Source organism: Squalius cephalus (assembly GCF_949319135.1).
Source record: "Squalius cephalus genome assembly, chromosome: 3".
Taxonomy (NCBI): Eukaryota; Metazoa; Chordata; class Actinopteri; order Cypriniformes; family Leuciscidae; genus Squalius; species Squalius cephalus.
In genome coordinates this window covers 14233695-14252047 of record NC_137124.1, presented here as the reverse complement: position 1 = coordinate 14252047, position 18353 = coordinate 14233695, and the positions used below count along the sequence as shown (strand labels likewise).

General features: G+C 36.9%; 1 protein-coding gene across 2 annotated transcripts in view; it reads left to right on the top strand.

The window, feature by feature from the left end:
* Positions 1-7240: 7240 nt before the first annotated feature.
* dagla (diacylglycerol lipase, alpha) overlaps positions 7241-18353 on the top strand; it is a 39034-nt gene continuing 27921 nt past the window's right edge. For both annotated transcript variants that reach the window (XM_079865304.1, XM_079865305.1), the window contains exon 1: positions 7241-7778. The gene's annotated coding sequence lies outside the window, so the exon portion shown is untranslated. The remainder of the gene's footprint in view (positions 7779-18353) is intronic.

The window sequence follows — 18353 nt, the reverse complement described above, 5'->3', positions numbered from 1 at the left end:
TGTGTTAGTTAGACAACTTTTAAATTCAAACGATAATTTGTTAACTTATATCTCAGCAAGTACATTTTGCAAGAGCTTATGAAAGTGATACTTAAAGGAGAACTCCGGTCAATTTTAACATTGAGCTAATTTTTTTGTACATTTGGAGTGCTGTCAATACAGAGAACAACGACAAAAATCGGTTTCGATTGTCGAGTTCACGCGCATGATCATAGGTACTAAACCAATGCGCGTGAACTCGACAATCGATTACTATGGACTTTGACCGAAAACAGGATGTAAATACAGGTATGAGCGCTGGCTAAATAAATATCATTTTTATTCATATCTTTCACATCTACTGCAGTCAGATTCACCCGTGTTCACTCTGAAGGAATCACTCACATGACCTGTGCACTTGTAATGACACATCAAGGATGTTAAGAGGCTAAAAGCAGGTTTAAAACTTGCCCAACAGGGTGCAAATTTTAAAAAGAGGATAACACGGTGTAGGCAACACCGATTTTTGTCGTTCTCTGTATTGACAGCACTCCAAATTTACAAAAAAATTAGCTCAATGTTAAAATTGACCGGAGTTCTCCTTTAAGAGTTATGAAAGTGATACTTCTGAGGAAATATATGTTAAAGACAGTAAATACTGATATCCTTAGTGTTGCATATATTTTTAAAAAAACAGATTACAGAAAAGTTCTCCTCATAAGACCTGGACTTGTTTAAAAAAAAAAAAAAAAAAAAAAACATCTTCTGCCTTGTTCATTCACACCACTTTCCAGTATATCCTTTAATCCAACTTTTTCTGTTTCTTCCATCGTGTTTTTCATCTGTCCATCATACAGCCTGTAAATATAAGCACACGTATGCACCTGACAATAATAAAAAAAAAAAAAACAGTTGGGTGCATCCCTGTAATGTATAGTGTAGGCTACTATTCAAATTACTGTGAGCAATTCTTAATCTAGTCATAACTCTTTCTTCTTTTCCATTCCCTCCTCTATTCTTCACAGCACCAACTTTATTTTGAATGTTAATAAATGTCTCTTCAGTCTCCCTGTCCCACTGCTGTTGCCATTCTCTAATGGTTTCATAATTATGCTCTTTCCTTCTGACTTTGACAACTTAACATTTACTTAAATGTGTTTTTTGGTCAAACTCCAAAAATCAGTGTAAATTAAAGACACCACATCTTTGAAATAACACAAATGAAAGTGTGAGAATTGTGTAGTTCCCAAAAATGTAAACATATTAAAACTCTTACATAATATAAGACCCGCAAATGTGATGCAACCTTCAACGGACACTTCAAAATAAATAAGGTGTTATTATTAGTTGTAGTAGAAGTAGTAGTAGTTGTGTTGTACTGCTAAAACTATGGTTGTCAATTCAGTAAATATTATCTTTACTTGAAAAAAAAAAAAAAAAAAAAAATTGTAGGATTGCAGCAAAACCACAGTTACCAAAATGATCCATCAAGTCACTTGATATTCTTTTTCCTTTGATTATAGATTTTTAACTCTTTAAGTAATTTTTCTTTTTAAGTTAGTTTTCTTTTCTTTTTTCAAGTGGTAGAAACATGTCTACATTAGCATATTTAATAATTCCCTGTTAAAAGTCACTGCTACGTTTAGTAAATACAATAAAGGAAAAATAGCAAAGAAATCAGTCGCAAGTATGAAAAAATAGGCTTTAAGCAAGCATTGAATTCAGCCTTCAAAAACGAACAAAAATAACTAACGGAAAAAACACACACACTGAGTCTGGGAAATAGTTCATTGTCCTTTAATAAGGCCATCAAGTCACAAGGGAGCCATCTTATTTTATTTCACACAGGAACAGCAGAAAGGCAGCGGGCGAGGGTGTGTGTGTAAAATACATATGGCAGGAGGGAAGGGACACATTAGAGGGATAGATAAACTTCAACAAATAAAATCATAATCATTCATCACCACCACCAAGACAACCACCATGTTGCCACATCATCATCAACATCATTACCATCAGTATCACAACTAATAAATGGTCTTCTTTCTTTTAAAATACAGAGTTCTATTGGAATTATTGCATTATATACGCACTTTAAAGAAAATTTTCTGTAACAGTATGTCATGTGACGTGTAAGTGTATATTGTTTGTGTCTGCATGCATTTAGGGATTGTTTCTGTTGTGTAGAGCGCTCATCATAGTGTAACTGTGAAATTGAAGCTGTTGGACAAAAGCCGTCATAATCTACGTTGCATCTATATTGCATCACACATCTATTTCCATTGGCCAGCTTCAGAAAATCGTCAACATCGTTCAAACAAACGAAAAAAATAAGAGTTTGAAATGGCACTATGCAATCCACAGGCAAGGCTACTGAATTATTGAATGACTTATTTTTGGTTGGGGGATGATGACGGGTGATGACACATACAAATTGAACACAGATCATTTTAAACTGATAATATCACAACTGCAATTTTCTTTACATTTCTACACCATCTCTCAACAATACAGTCCTAACTGCAATAGATGTCAGAGCCATGTACTTGTACATATGGATTTGCATTAGTATTTGAATATGAAACCAATTGCTTTTTATAAATAGCCTTTAATTTCCATAAACTCCAGAAAACTTCTGTATTGTTAACCTTGAATCATGCACTTTAATATTGTCTTATCTTACAATTGCCAGTTATGGGTTTTGAGACCATAATTGTATTCACGTCCGCATTATGGCATGGACGGTGATGTAATTTGACCATTGAACCAGCAGGCAGAAGTGACTAGTTGAGGATGTAGATAATGTGTTGAATGCTATGTGAAAAAGTGTTTGGCCTAAATGCATCTCTAGCTTGCTTTAGCTGGCGGGAACAAACTCTGAAATTAAAGCACAGCTTAAAATTAAGACACCTAGTGACTCAACACCCCCCTTATATAAACTTTAATAGTCTGTGAACTAATCAACCCCCGCCATTTAACAACCAATCACAGGTCTCGGGTCAGTTTTTCTTGGCTAATACGATTACGCCCACCAATACAGCTCCAAGGGCGATGACAGCTCCTCCAATCAGGAAAGGCTTCAAACTTTCTAAGGTTTCACAGCAACTTCCTGCGGACTCCGTCGCCCCCTGTTGGTTGGTGTCTCCATCTTCCGCGGGCTTCTCGGGTTCCGCGGGTTCAGCAGAGACGGGGTCTGGCTTTGGCGGTGGGGCTGCCTCCTTCTTCTCTGCTTTGGAGGCAGACTTCGGCGCTCCTTTTGCTTTTGCTTCCATGTGGGAGTGGGATCAAGGGGTCAAGGAATCCGGCAGGTGTTCTTGGGCTTTCTTTTTGGAATACAATTATAAAGAAGAGGGTGAGATTTAGGTTAGAAATTTATACATGTAGGCCTACACTATAAAAAGTTTGGGTTCGGAACGATTTTTAAAAAATATTTTTGAAAGAAGTCTCTTATGTTCACCAAGTCTGCATTTCATCAAAAATACAGTAAAAACAGTTTTATTGTGAAATATTATTACAATTTAAAATAACTTTTCTATGTGGATATATTTTAAAATGTAATTTATTCCTGTGATGGCAACGCTGAATTTTCAGCTTCACCAGTCTTCAGTTTAACATGATCCTTCAGAAATCATTATAATATGCTGGTTTACTGCTCAAGAAACATTTCTTATTATCAATATTGAAATCAGTTCTGCTGCTTAATATTTTTGTGGAAATTGTGACACTTTTTTCAGGATTCTCTAATCTCTAATGAGTAGAAAGTAAAAAAAATAAAAATAAAAAAAAAATAGCACGTGTGTGAAATAGTAATCTTTTGTATCATTATAATTGTCTTTACTGTCACTTTTGATCAATTTAACGCATTCTTGCTAAATAAAAGTATTCATTTCTTTAAAAATAATCTTACTGACCCCAAACTTTTAAATGGTAGTGCACTGTAAGTAAAAATGCAGAGAACTTAAAGCTGCAGTGCATAGTTTTTCCTCTTTGTCGCCATCTCTGTTTGAAATCTGCAATTGCAGTTATTCGCGGAATTATCAACTTTACGTGTTTTGAGCCTCGGCACGGCACAGCGCGGATGAATCCAATGTTTTGAGGAGAATGTGCGGCTGTCAGTCACCGCGCCGGTGTGGATACTGGCATTCGCAATCACAGATTCTACTTTTTGGAAGTATGACCAACATAAGAATTTCACCGGAAAAAGTCAAGTAACATCCACTTTTGTTCTGACCAACTAAGGGGAAAAAAGCATTGCAGTGATTTGCGCTGATTAAATCTAACGATAGCTTATCATATCATGTCAAACCGTGCAAATTATACTTTGTTCTCAAATTGTTAATGTTAACAACATCAGCATTGCGTGACTACCATTGTGTGACTACATTTAACGCCCTTCTGATATTTATCCTTGTTTTCGCACCCGGTTGCAGTCTCTTTTTTCTGTACCACTCCGAAGTCCGAACTCTTTTGTGTTTTACAACGGGGGGAATCTCCAGTTGTCACTGGTGATTGTCGTTTGAACCTTTCTGGATCTGCCATCAAATTGATAAGTTTAATTATATCAAGTGCTGTGAGAAAAGGCTATAAATCTCCACCTCCAACATCCTCACACACAACATATCCTACTAGCCGAGACACCTTTATGTGTACAGATGTGACGTAATGATGCAAAGACATGCTTGAATTTCCTGCGGAAATCCACCAGTACCACTGGAATTAAAAACATTACTACAAGCTTACCGTTTTGAATCGAGCTAAGGCAAGCAGATAGTTTTGAACACTGGTTGGTTATGTTCTTGCTCAAAAATTTATTTTGGATAATTTTTAACCCAAAAAAGTTACGGACTGCAGCTTTAAACGAATAGCCACAACAAAAAAAGCCACATGCTGGAAAAATTCTAAAGAATAATTTCACAATAGTTCATGGTGATGCACCAAAAAGCACCATAACAATACTATAAAGGTCTTGTGTACTATATTTAAACTGGCCTGTCATTTTTATTAATGACACATGTGAGAACCAAAAGTAATTTGACACCAACGATTTCTCTAAGACCAAACGTCTCACATGCCGATACACCTTTTTTTTTTTTTTTTTTTTTCTCATCTGTAAATGAAATTTAAGAGCTTTGGTGGTGAGGAAGATGATAACTGTTTCTAACACAAATATAATAAATATAGTCATATGGACTGCTTTTATAATTAGTTTTCATTTTTCATTTATTTATTTATTGGACTGAACTGTCATTATATGAAGAAGAAAAAAACTGCTGAAGAGTCATTTTATCTTTTTAAAGACCCCGCAATGGTTTGGAATGTAAATAATAGTAAATAATAATGAGAGAATTGTCATATTTTGGATTAACCATTCGTTTTATTTTTGTCGCCCAAACAGAATTACATCACATGAAACATTTGAATCTTTGACCTTGATATGGCAATGACATTATATGCAGTGGCCTACTGACTGAGTCTGTCACATGCTTGTATTAGACAGCCAAAGGGCAGCATCCATTAGTTGTTTCCTTAAAAAGCATGTGTGTCTTTAGTGTATAAAAGCTCTTTTTATAGCCTAGTATCCGAGGCAAAAGTGACAAGTAACTCTTAACATCAGTCGAGCATCATCATTGCACCCACCGAACATAATGAACAATGTTTCTGAGGCATTAAACATCAGAATGACATTTCGTTCATCTGCAGCATGTAGAAATATCCCTGTGAATCTGCATGAGTCATACAAGGGAGGGGAGCAATGTACATTAAAAATAAATGAACGCTAAAAAGAGGTCTGAGACTGACTAAGCCATGCAGAACCATGCAGATAATGAATAAAAGAAGGACTGAAAAATGGGTTTATCGAGCTGATGGATGTGATTTCTGTAGTGATGCAGTTATGATGGCTGCACAGGCCAGGGCAGCGCATCACAGTCTCTCCCAGTTTTGATGGATGTACATCTACTCAGAAACATCATGATGGATGGAGCTTACCTTCTTTATGTTGCCTCGTAATCCTTGCTCACCTCTTCTTCTTTTCAAAGAAGGGTGGAGAGACGGAGGATGAGAGACCAAGAGATACGCTCTGCAAGAAGGCCTGAGTCCGTCCTCAAGGAGAAATAGAATCAAAGGAAATGGAGTGATGGAGGACACAGCAGCAAGAGGAGGAGGAGGAGGAGGAGGAGAGGCACTGGGATGTACCACTCCATCTGTGAAAAAAGGGGGGGTGTATGTGCAGCCAGGGTGTGTGTGCTTTCGTATGGCTTGAATTGGTATAATGGTTCTTGCATTGAAGTTTTATTTTATTTTATTTTATTAACGCCATATAGGTCCGTTCTGAAGCAAAAACAGACAGTTATTATCCTGGGGCAATCATTCCCTTATAACAACAGATGGTGCCTTTTTGGGGAGTGCTGGAACAGGTTTCTCCAAACCTTCAGCTCACTTGCATTGTAATGCCAGTCAAGAAGCATTACGTCAAATTCCAACACACCTCAAAGACTGTTTGGTATGGACCTATTTATATAATTGAAGGGCAAGATCATATCATTATATATGTGTGTGCATTATATATTTCTAATATATTTAATATTATAAACAGTATCTATCTATCTATCTATCTATCTATCTATCTATCTATCTATCTATCTATCTATCTATCTATCTATCTATCTATCTATCTATCACTCTCAGAAAAAAAGGTACAAAAGCTGTCACTGGGACAGTACCCTTCAAAAGGGTTCTAATATGTACCATTTAGGTTCTAATCTGTACACATTTGGTACCAATATACTTTGAGGGACTTATATGCACTCTTTAGGTACAAAGGTGTACCTTTTGAAAAGGCACCGCCACAGTGACAGCTTTTGTACCTTTTTTTCTGAGAGTCTATCTATCTATCTATCTATCTATCTATCTATCTATCTATCTATCTATCTATAGCCTAGCAACGAAATGTTTTATTGATTAATTGATTTGTCCTTTTCTTTTGGCACACCCTGCTGATTACAAAGGCTTCAGAAATTCAGGAAATGACGTCGTTCCAGTTCCACGCCCGGCATACTATTTCGGAGTCTCCTCTCCTCTGTATTCACCAAGCCCGTCCCAGCCACAGTGTGCCAGTGGTTCCTAAGCAGCGGAAAATTGCAGCGTCGTACGTCAGTAGCGCAGCGCCTCTTACGACAACCAATGGATGACGTGAGATACGCCAGGAGCGCAAGCGGGAAAAGGGATGCGGCTTCAACAAGCGCAACTGGAATTGAGAATTGCAACGACGGTGCTTATATGGAAAAAAGATCGTAGGGAAGATATACACAGCAATCAATCTGACTGGGACCTGCTGCGGACAGTGCGGGTCTGGAATTACCGCACGATTTTACTACGCGGAGAGGGAATGTCACGAGCAAGCCTGGGGGAATAAATGTAAGATTCGCGTGTAACGTTGCGTTAATATTTTTGCGGAATATGGAGCGGCTTCTGACGCGACGCGCGCTTGGAAAGGCGTGAAAATATCAGTGACGTTACGGCGGAGTGTCAATGAAACCAAGGCGATCGATATCATATAAAATCCGTTTATGGACCGCCGAAGCAAGCCGAATTTAACACATCTCCACTCCTTCATGTGCATGTGAATGCAGACGGGACGCCGCATTTACCGGACTGTTGCTGTTCTGAGACCTGTTGGCTGGTTCAGAACCGTGATCTGGCTCGGTTCTGCGGTTCTGTGTGCGTGTATTTGCGGAGGATGGGAGATTTAAGAGAGTCCATGCAGAAGAAGGTCTCGGGAAGACGCGTTCATACATCAGGTGAGTTTTTGTACTGGCGACCCTTATGAAAATTTACCATGGTAACCGCAGTTTCCGCCTGAATACCATAGTTACTACAGTTAGTGCGCTAACGAAAAAACACAAAGGTTTTTTTTGTGTGGAAATTGTTCATTTATTGCGATTTTTTTATTTTTGAAGTACCTCTGAGTACATTCAATACCATGGTATTGCAACGTCTCTGTGAGTTTTGTACATAGAACATTTGACCACGATTACAGGTTCCCACAGAAAACCATTGGTATTACTGTTATTGCGTGAACGAAAAAGTACCATGTTTTGCACATATACATGGTAGCTATTCTTTGAAGTACTTTGAGTATGTGAATATGGTAATCATTCTGATATTTCTCTTACAAAAAGTGATATGTTTTACCATTTGATTGCATTGTACTGCCACTTGGTTTTGAGTCATATAAGAATACACGGTATTACCATTTTTTTACGCGTGTACCACGGTACTAACATGGTATTCTTGGAAGTACATTGAAGCATTAAACAGTGAATGAATATGCATTACATTCCAATGTAACTTTTAACATAGTTTTTCCACCAGTGCAGTTGTTGCACAAAATGTACCATAGTATTCCCAAGGTTATTTGAACGTGGTACATAGCTGTTACAAGGTTTTCTATGAATATTGATGAATTATTTGAATATAAATATATATATTGATGTTTGTAACTATGGTATTTTGACAGGACCTATGACATATTGCATTTGTGTCATTTTAAGGTCATACCTTTTACAACCTGTATGAATAACGGTGCGTTTTTGCATTGCTGCAGGCATGTGAGCACACCCAGCATTTCTGGTTCATGCCCAAGCGCCTACAGTATACTGTGGTGTAGAGTAGGCTATGTTACTTCATTTCATTTCCGGTGTATGTCATACCTATCATTATGAAACTTGTTAAGGATATCTGAGCTTCTTTTATATATATATGACAGCAGTAATGCAGATCTTGTCTACAACACACACACATAGTGTGAAAGCAGGAAAGTGCAGAACCAGAGGCTTTTAATTCTTAATGTAGAGGTTGTGGTTGTATATTCAAGACTGGATGAAGCCCATCAGTGGTTTGAAGAAGCCAGCAAATGCAAGAGGAAATTGCTGTTAATTACGAAGTGCAGCTTTTTGTATATGGACAAAGATCATTTTGTTGAACAGATTATCGACGGATATGGGATCCTTAGTGGCCGATGTCATTAGTGTGCAGGGTGGCTGATGACCATTAATGAGAAGTGAGAAATAAGTTGCAAATAAGAACTTAAAATATTTAAAAACTGACAGTGAACACTATCCCCATTGATAACAACTGTTGGAGAAACTTTGCAGAATGATTAATCTGCCAGGTTGATATATGGTTATATCACTTATGTATGCTGCTAATGTGCATTTAAAGCAAACAGGTAATCAAATCGTACCTTACATTTTTAAGACACGTTCTTGGTCGTATTGTGCATGATTCTCAATTCATCTGTGCATTCCAAAATTTGTTTTCTTCGAAAACTCTCATTCAGGTCTCGCTCCATTCTGAAATGAAACACCCACTTTATACAATTATGCTAATACCCGATGGATAAAATCAAATCTGACCATATTGTTGTTTTGTTTGTTTGTTTGTTTTTGTTTCACTCAGACATAAATCACATTATGCAAGAAAATGGGTTGCTAAAATTGTTTCATGTACAAAAACCACAATGCTTCCTTTCACCTGGAAGTCTGCTAGACTGCATGAGATTGTTCAAATATGTTTGTTTTGAATCAGATAATCTTCACTTGGGCTGCACGCTTTAATTGTATTATAATTATGATTGCGATCTCTGTTTGTCTCAATAAATTAATCGTAATCATCTGCGATTTTTTTTTTTTTTTTTTTCCATTTGACGCGTTGTCTTGCCTTGGTAACAAACCTCACAACAAGCATTCATGCTTGGGGTTGCCAGATGTTAAGAGTTAAAATCCCCTAATCAGAGCTTTTCTCCTAAATGGATACATTTTCTGCCCATTAAAGGGATAGTTAGCCGAAAAAATGAAAATGTGCTGTTATTTTACTCACGCTCAGGCCATGTGGTAAACTAAACTCTGAGTATTATTAGTTGACATTCTCTTGATTGTGTTTACGTGAAAGTGCAATAATCTTATGAAATGCATAAACAGATTTCTCCACAAGAACAATTGTGATTATTAATAATCACAATTAGAATTTTTGAGCAAATAATCATGACTAACAGTTTAACCATCATTGTAAAAACCCTATTTTTCGTCATCCTCCTTGACTAACAAGCAAAACAAATTCTATTCTCCAGTCAGATGCTGAACGTCTTGTGTGATATGTTGAGGTGTGATATGTTCGGGGTCTTGGAATCGCCTGGAGGCTTCACTTGGCCTTTTAAAGCAGTGTCTAATCGAGTCTAATGTAATACTCAACATTGGACTTGTGACTGTCTAGTCCAGCCTCTCACAGCATAAACAATCATGCAAATCAAAGGATGTCCTTTGTGGGATAATGTTCATGTAGAGTAATTGTTATTTCTTACTTTGCTCACAGTGATGCAATAGATAGAGTTGAGCAATGATTGCAAGATTGCAGAACACTTCCTATCTGGTGTGTCCTGTAAGAATAAGATGTGTAGCCTACATGATATCCAGTCTCTGCTGCAGAGATGCAGGCGAATGCTCTCCAAAATCCAGCTCTCTGCATCAACAACGGGCACATTGTCCTCTCAACATCCTGCAATCTGTCACAAAAAAAGAAAGAACATCAAGAGATTGTATGTGGCCTGGAGAAATATAGCGGCTGTATTGTTTAAAATTGCATTAGTTTCTGTAATACATTATTGAGCAATGCATAGATCTTCAGGGCGCTCATGATAAAGCTCAGATAACTTTAATCACACACATTCCTTTTCTTTATTTATGGCACTGCGAAAAATTTGCCTTTTAAAATTTGCAGAACCATGCAAACGTTGTCTGATAAAGATCTATCTGAATAAAAGCAATAGGTTTATTAAAATGATTGATTGCATCCTAATATATTCCTTTCAGTGGTTGACTGACCGATATGGGTCCTTTTAATGTGGGTCATTCTTTGAATAATAACAGGTTTAATAGTCAGTCTGTTTCACCACATGGTTCCTGTTCAGGCAAATCTGTGTTTTATGTTAAACTAATTCACTCTGGGAGTTAATCATCACCTCACATTGATTATAATGGGCTCAGATTATTTCGGATTCCCATCAGCGCCGGGTCTTCTATCCCTGGTCAGGCTTTTCAGTCAATGTCTTGAGTTATTAAGTGATTCGTGTATGAATCAGTCCATTGATTGACGTTTTCTTTGGTGCTATCGTCATCATGCATGTGTGAAAGTGCGTTCATGATTGATATAGCTTCTAATAAAAGTAGCAAAAAAAATTCTTGTGCAGTGAGCAGAACAAGAGACCATGCATTTTTGCATTCTATCTGCACTCATTTTTTAATTGTTTGTCATTTTTTTTTGTTTCTATACATGTGTCAGATAGACATCTCCAATCATTGTGTTGCATCTTGCTGTTTTTCTTATCTTGCATATTAAGTGTCATTTTTATGACACTGTATTGAAGATTAATTTGTGCCACCTGCATTTCTGCAAGTTTATGCAGCATAATGTTACCAAAAAAATGGGCCCAGAAGCAATTGCTACTTTAATTAATTAGTATGTCCATTTAGAATAAATATTGGGTACAGTTCAATTTTGTGTGCATCATTTGCTATCATAAAATGTTATGTAATTTAGTCTGTTATATGCTATATACAAATAATCTCCTTGTGAACTGCTACCAGACAACAACAAAAAAGAAGGAAAATATTTTCTCTTCACTTCAGGCTGCTTTAATTTATGACTCATTGGTATGAGGTGTTATGGATGTACAATCTCATAATATTAATAAGGCCACTGAATGAGGCATGTACTTCTACAAGCATTTTACAAGCTAGGCTATTATTTTGCTACCTAATGCAATGCCATTCAGACGTTTTCAAGTATGCCTCAAGTACTTTTCAGGGCCTCTGTAAGTGGGCGTCCTGACATCCCACCCATACCTCACTAGCGCTTTATCAGGACTGCATGACATTGAAGTCATCTGAAACATCATCTTACAACAGGACGGTTGTTTGAAATATGTGTCATCTGGCTGAACAAACCAGTCATGAGATTGTCTAATCATAAGTGAAGTTAAACCACAGCAGCAGTAGATTGATGACGGCACGTTAGCTCATGGCTGAGGCAAATATTTTTTTTAGGCGTAGCAGTCTGAAGGTAATTAACAAGCCACAAGTTACAAAGTTACTCACTTTGCCAGTTTACACACTCACTAGAGCACAGCAGTAGCCGCATTTCCATTACCCTTCAAATTGCGCAAATTGAAATTGCGAATTGAAAATACGCCCAATGGAAACACGTCAATTTCGCAAAAATTCCCATTTATCGCAAAAAAGTTTTTACGCTCGCATGAGGTGGTTTTTCAGGCAATTCGAAAAATAAATATTTCGCAAAACTGCAATGGAAACAGTTTTTTTACAGTCACCTGACGTAGATGACGCGGTATGTTTGGACAGAATACGAGACAGAGTTCTTTATTAAATTCATATAAGACAAAAGAATTACAGGAATAATGGATTCTAAACCTCAAATAAATACCACAATCAAGACCAGATATGAGGGAGATACACCCAGAAACACCTCATATGTGCCGCTCACAAGTATAATAAGGGTCGTTCCTTACCATTAATGCTTGGAAAACACACATACAGTACATCTCCTTCGATTAATAATAATGGCTAGTGCAGTGGCTGGGATATAGTACATAAACCTACCAACATCCGTTGCCATGGTTTTTGGAATGATATCGCGAGAGGAAAAAATGAAGTTTTAGTCTCATAACATCGGTCAATGGAAACGCTGTCATTTCGCAATAGTTTTTTGTCGACATTTAGAAAAAATCGCAAAAGTTTTGCGCAAATCTGTAATGGAAACGCGCCTAGTGGCCGCCCAATTTTTGTTGCTTTGCTTCTAGATCTATATTTCCTGTTTATTTTCTCCATAGGAATTTCTAACCCAAGCTAGCTCAGAGTTGCAACATGTTACAACCTTTCATTTGAAGCACAAGTATTCAAGCTTGATCATGTTTGAAAACCAGAAGAAAGACAAAGGTACAACACATGAGTAAAGGTGATGATACACGGGGCAACTTTTTTGAGCAATGTTGCTCGTCAACTACAATGAGCAACAGGGCCCACGACCGATCTAAAGAATCCAGATAGAAATTTGTTGCCTATTCTGGAAAGTGCCCAAGCAACATTGCTCAAAAAAAGTTGCCCTGTGTATCATCATCTTAGGTATGTGCTCTTAAATGAGGTAATAATCCCATGAAGCAATGAATGACGTAATTGAAACTAAAACGACACTACAATGTGTTAGATAGTCCTACTACTATACTATACTATACTGTACTATACTATACTATACTATACTATACTATACTATACAATGCCACACCACACCACACTATATTATAAAATTCTTTTACTTATAAACATTGATAAGCATTAAAAAAACAATAGATATAGGCTATACAATAACAACTATTGTTACATGTTTAAAAATCCATTAGTAACTTATAATAGTTAATAAAAAATTTTTTTTAAATGTATATAGCCTATATTGTTTTATTATTAAATGTGTTATTAATAAATCTTATATATTAAGATTGTTTAATTATAGAAAATACTTCTTATTTAATTTTATAGCATTTAATTTTTATTTAAATGGTTAAATTAATGTTTAAAGATTACATTTTTAATCATGTATCATTTTAACATCTTGTTTGGTGTAGTTACAGCATAAACAAGAGTATATTTATATATGTATGTATGTGTGTGTATATATATATATATATATATATATGTATGTATAGGTGCAGTTCATACAGGTAATGAGTGGAGAACAGGAGGGCTTCTTAAAGAAAAACTAACAGGTCTGTGAGAGCCGGAATTCTTACTGGTTGGTAGGTGATCAAATACTCATGTCATGCAATAAAATGCAAATTAATTACTTAAAAATCATACAATGTGATTTATTTATATATATATATATATATATGTGTATGTGTGTGTGTGTGTATAGCCTATATATGTATATATATACACACCCCTTATATTTTTTCTTTTTTTTTTGTTATCTATGTAATACATCTGTGTATCATTGCTTACCAACCTCAACAAAGATCATATTAGGTCTGTCTTGAAAGATTTATACATTATTGTTAAAAATCAGTTTCTCTATGCATAATGCAGATGTTTATAATGCAGATGTTTGGAGATGTTTATCACGCCCCATTTGCTGCACCTCCAAATTGAGATGATGTGCTGGTTGTGCCAAGTTTAAGTATTTTTAAATTGATGTGACATGCTTATGTGAAGAGACATTGAAAAAAAAAACAGCCAAAGACGTTTGCAGGGTAGCGCAGACAGAACACGTCCCGTGTGAATGTCTCCAGAGCGCACAGAGGCAAACGTTCAGTCAAGTACAGTGTTGATACAAGGATCCGGCATGAACACAGCTGACTGTATCCTGCTCTGTGCTGTCTTTCTATTCTCCCTGCTACGCGCTCAACACTTTTTTCCCCTGTCATGCCCTATTTATTTTTCAACACGCTGCGTTCCACCCCTACTCATTCCTTGGCATGCCAATACATAATCCCTCTTTTCCATTATGAAGTCAACACTTAATTTGATGCATTTTAGGGCCAAACACTAAATGTGTTTCCACTTTAAAACCATTTTCCCTTACTGTTACCTTCAAATCATCAATTGTGTCTTTTATTTTTTGCCCAGCGTTTGAATAATTGACCAGATTCGACCACATGTAAATTTTTTCCTCACCTGCCTCTTAGTTCTAAAAGTGTTTTTGCATGTAGTCTTTCTTATTATAAATCACATGGACTTTCATTTACTGTACATCACTAACACAGTGGTTTTGTTCTTCATAAGTAATCAAATGTAAAATAACATTGCATAGTCTTCATTGTATAAATGAGAGATTCTGATTAAGGTTATAAAAGTTGTTCAGTCAAGAGCAGTGAGTGATTTGTCTTTGTCTTTTGTTGTTTGATTAACATTAAGGACACAGACGGCAGCAGGGTTATTAGGCTGCTGTCACTTTAAGACCTGCACGGATCCAATATACTGTAAACGTGTTTTCTTTCTCAACTGTTTGTTCACTTAAGACATAACTGATATGTTTATGAGGATACTCGCCAATACGGGCTTTTTCAAGCGCATGGCGATGTGAAAGAGCTCAGTTCAGTATTGGTGCAGACTGTGTGTTTTAATGTGAACGCGATAAGGTTACCATTTGATTTATAGTATCGACCAGATTTAAATATCATCAGGGTTCATCCATACTTGACTAATTTTCCTTCCTTTTCATTTCTCCAGCGAAACGTCCTTGTTGTGTTTTCACCATAGCTGCAGTCCTCTTTCTCTGTCTTTTCTCCTTTTCATCTCGCTCATCCATACTCCGAGTTTAGCTTCTACCGCTCTCATCCTTTTTTTAGATTGAGGACCATGTGCTACACACACCCACTCTCCCCTGCCTCTCCTCTCATCTCTTGCTCCAGATTCTTCCTTCCCTCCTTCTCTCTCTTCCTCCTTCACTCACCCTTGCTCTCTCTTACCTTCTGTCCTTTTTCCTCCTAAATTTCACGCTAGTCCTTCTTTTCCCTGCACCCTCATCATGTTTCACTTTCACTGCCGCCCACTCGGTCCTTTCAACATCTTCCAGCTCCACCTGCAGTGTGTGTGTGTGTCCTTGTGTTTGTGGGTTCATGTCTGCTTCGAATGAGTGTGTATGCCGCTGTATTTTTCTTTTTTTCATGTTTTCTACACTGATTTTGGGGTGAAATCTTCCAAATGGATTTCAAATTGTAAAATGTGTTACCCTTTATGCTGACTGTCAAAGTCTGGCTTTGGAAAAGAAAGTTTCTGCAAATTCTAAAAGACTTTCCAGCCTTGAGTGTTCAGGGGCACTATAGCAACCGCATAGTCCTTGTGGTTTAAGATTTTTCTTTTTATTGCCTTTCTATTAGGTAATGTCTCACTTTACACAAATTACCGATAAGAGCCATTTCCCTTTAGAAGACCCATTAAAATGGAATGATGAACAGATTGTATTGTATTTTCAATTGAAGCAAGAAATCGTGGCGGGACTTACCAAAGGTCCCCATTTTTAGTGGGGCCAAACTAAGTTTGTTAGTCTCTGGCAGGTGGTATATGGGGGAGGGACATTTAATGTTCTAGAGAGCATGTGATTGGACCAAAAGAATAAGGAGATACAGTATTAATACATCAATACTGTATTTTCGTCAAATTTTCCTGCAATAGAAAAACTGTAAATTTGAAACGCATATACACAGCTCACCAAGGCTCCATTTATTTAATCAAGAATATAATTTTTTTTTAAAAACAGTAATATTCTGATATATTGAAATATAACATAATAATGACATTTCATTATTCCAGTCTTTTCAGTGACACATGATCACTCACTGGCATTGACAGCTAATAAGAATCCAACCTACTTTTAAGTGCTCGAGCATTTAAAGCAGCAGATGACAGAAATGCAGCGTGTGCGCACTTTCGTAGCAGGATACAAGATCTCTGTTGCCCCATGGGTTTATTCTTACCTTCCTGAGGATGTGAGCAGGATGTTTATATGATAAGATTGAATGTCATTTTGTTTTTACTTTAGGTTAACAAGTGTTTTAGCCGTTTGTGGTGTCCTGGCTTCATCATATTTGTGTTTGGTTTTAGGGATGTGTCTCCATGGATAGATGGATGGTAGGAAAGAGAGAAACGGAGAGAAGCAGGTGTGAAGAGAAATGGGAAGATTGAGAACTGATAAACAGCTAACAGTGTGATATGATGGACTGTGTGTTCTTGTACAGCTGCTGTGAAAACCATTTGCAATCTGTCGCTTTATCAGGCAGGTCTGTCGGGAAGGAGAATGATTAATTAGCATCTCAAGATTACTATTTTAAAGGTAAAGTGTAATTTTTTGATGTGAAAAAGTCTGCCATTCATGTTGATTTTCCAAAAGAGAGCTTTCGAATGTTATGCTATGTTTGTTTAAGGGGTTTGCCATGTCAACTCCTGGCTCGACCAATAGCTCGAGTTTGAGCCGGAACTATTTGTTTAAACAAATGATGACAAAACTCATTGGTAAACCTGTTTAAAAATGATCATTATCAGTGGTCAAATTACTCTTGTAGAATATGGTTAGGGTTTGGGATTTTAACAAACTTGAATGGTCCACTAAAATGGAAGTAAATGTTGATTTCATGTTGACTTTAACCTCTACTCCACACACACCACACACAAAATAGCACAAATGTTTTGGGGAAGTATCCAGGGCGTATTCCTTTACCCCGATCCATAAAAAGATCAACAAAACACATGGCCGTCACATCCTGTTTTATCATCAGCCATCTAGTTTTGTCTCAACAACACAGTCAAACAAGGACATCATCTGTGTACTCTGAAAGTACCTGTTGATCGATTAAATGCTTTGAGTGAGATTTGTGTAAGTAGAGCAATTTTGCCACACAATGAAAGTTTGCTGGGTCAGAGCGTTGCAGTGTCTGGACTGGAATTGGTATCCATGGCAACCATCAATAGCCCTCACTCTGTTTGTTATCGTCTTGTAGTTAATGGCGATTGCTGAGGCAAGCATTACTACAATTGCTCAGAAAAGGTTTGAGATTTTTAGAAAGCCATAAAAGTAGGGTAGGGAATTTGTTTTATAAACACCTTTTGTTAAACTGGTAGAAACTCTCTTCACATCCTGATGGCAATCAAAAATAGAAGAGGTCTAAATGTTAAAACGTGTTCATATATATCTTCTGTGGAAGTCTCAGGACCAAAAAATGTTTGTCCAATCATTCGGTCTGAATGCAATGTTTTGACGTCCTACCTGCCTGTCAACATATTTCCACACTTCTGCGTAACAAACTTGTTACTCGTTATATATATATATATATAGGCCTTATACGATTCTGAACAAACAACTAAACAAAATAACGTAATTTACTAGAGGTAGACAAAATGGTGGCGTAAAGATATAATCGATATAATCGCTATTTGAAGTGCCAAGCCACTTTCAAAAGGTGATTTAGCTCTATTTTGTTCACTACTGTAGACACCAGTGTTTATCCAAGCTATAAAAATGTATCCCAGTACTTCTGTGATAATAAGAATATTTGTAACAAAGAAATAACAATACTGTGTGGTTGAAAAGACTGTTTGTGAAGCTGTTTCATTCCTACACATGAAAACTGCTCTCTCTCTGGTTCTGTAACCAACGCAGATCTAGCCTAAATGTTGCGGTGTGATTTCATCAAAGGTTTAGTAGACATGTGAATCGGTGTCATTTAGGATTGAGATCGCGTGGGTGTTTGAATCAAGATTGTGATCTTTTCGCAATTAATCACGCAACTCTGATATATATCATTTGGATTG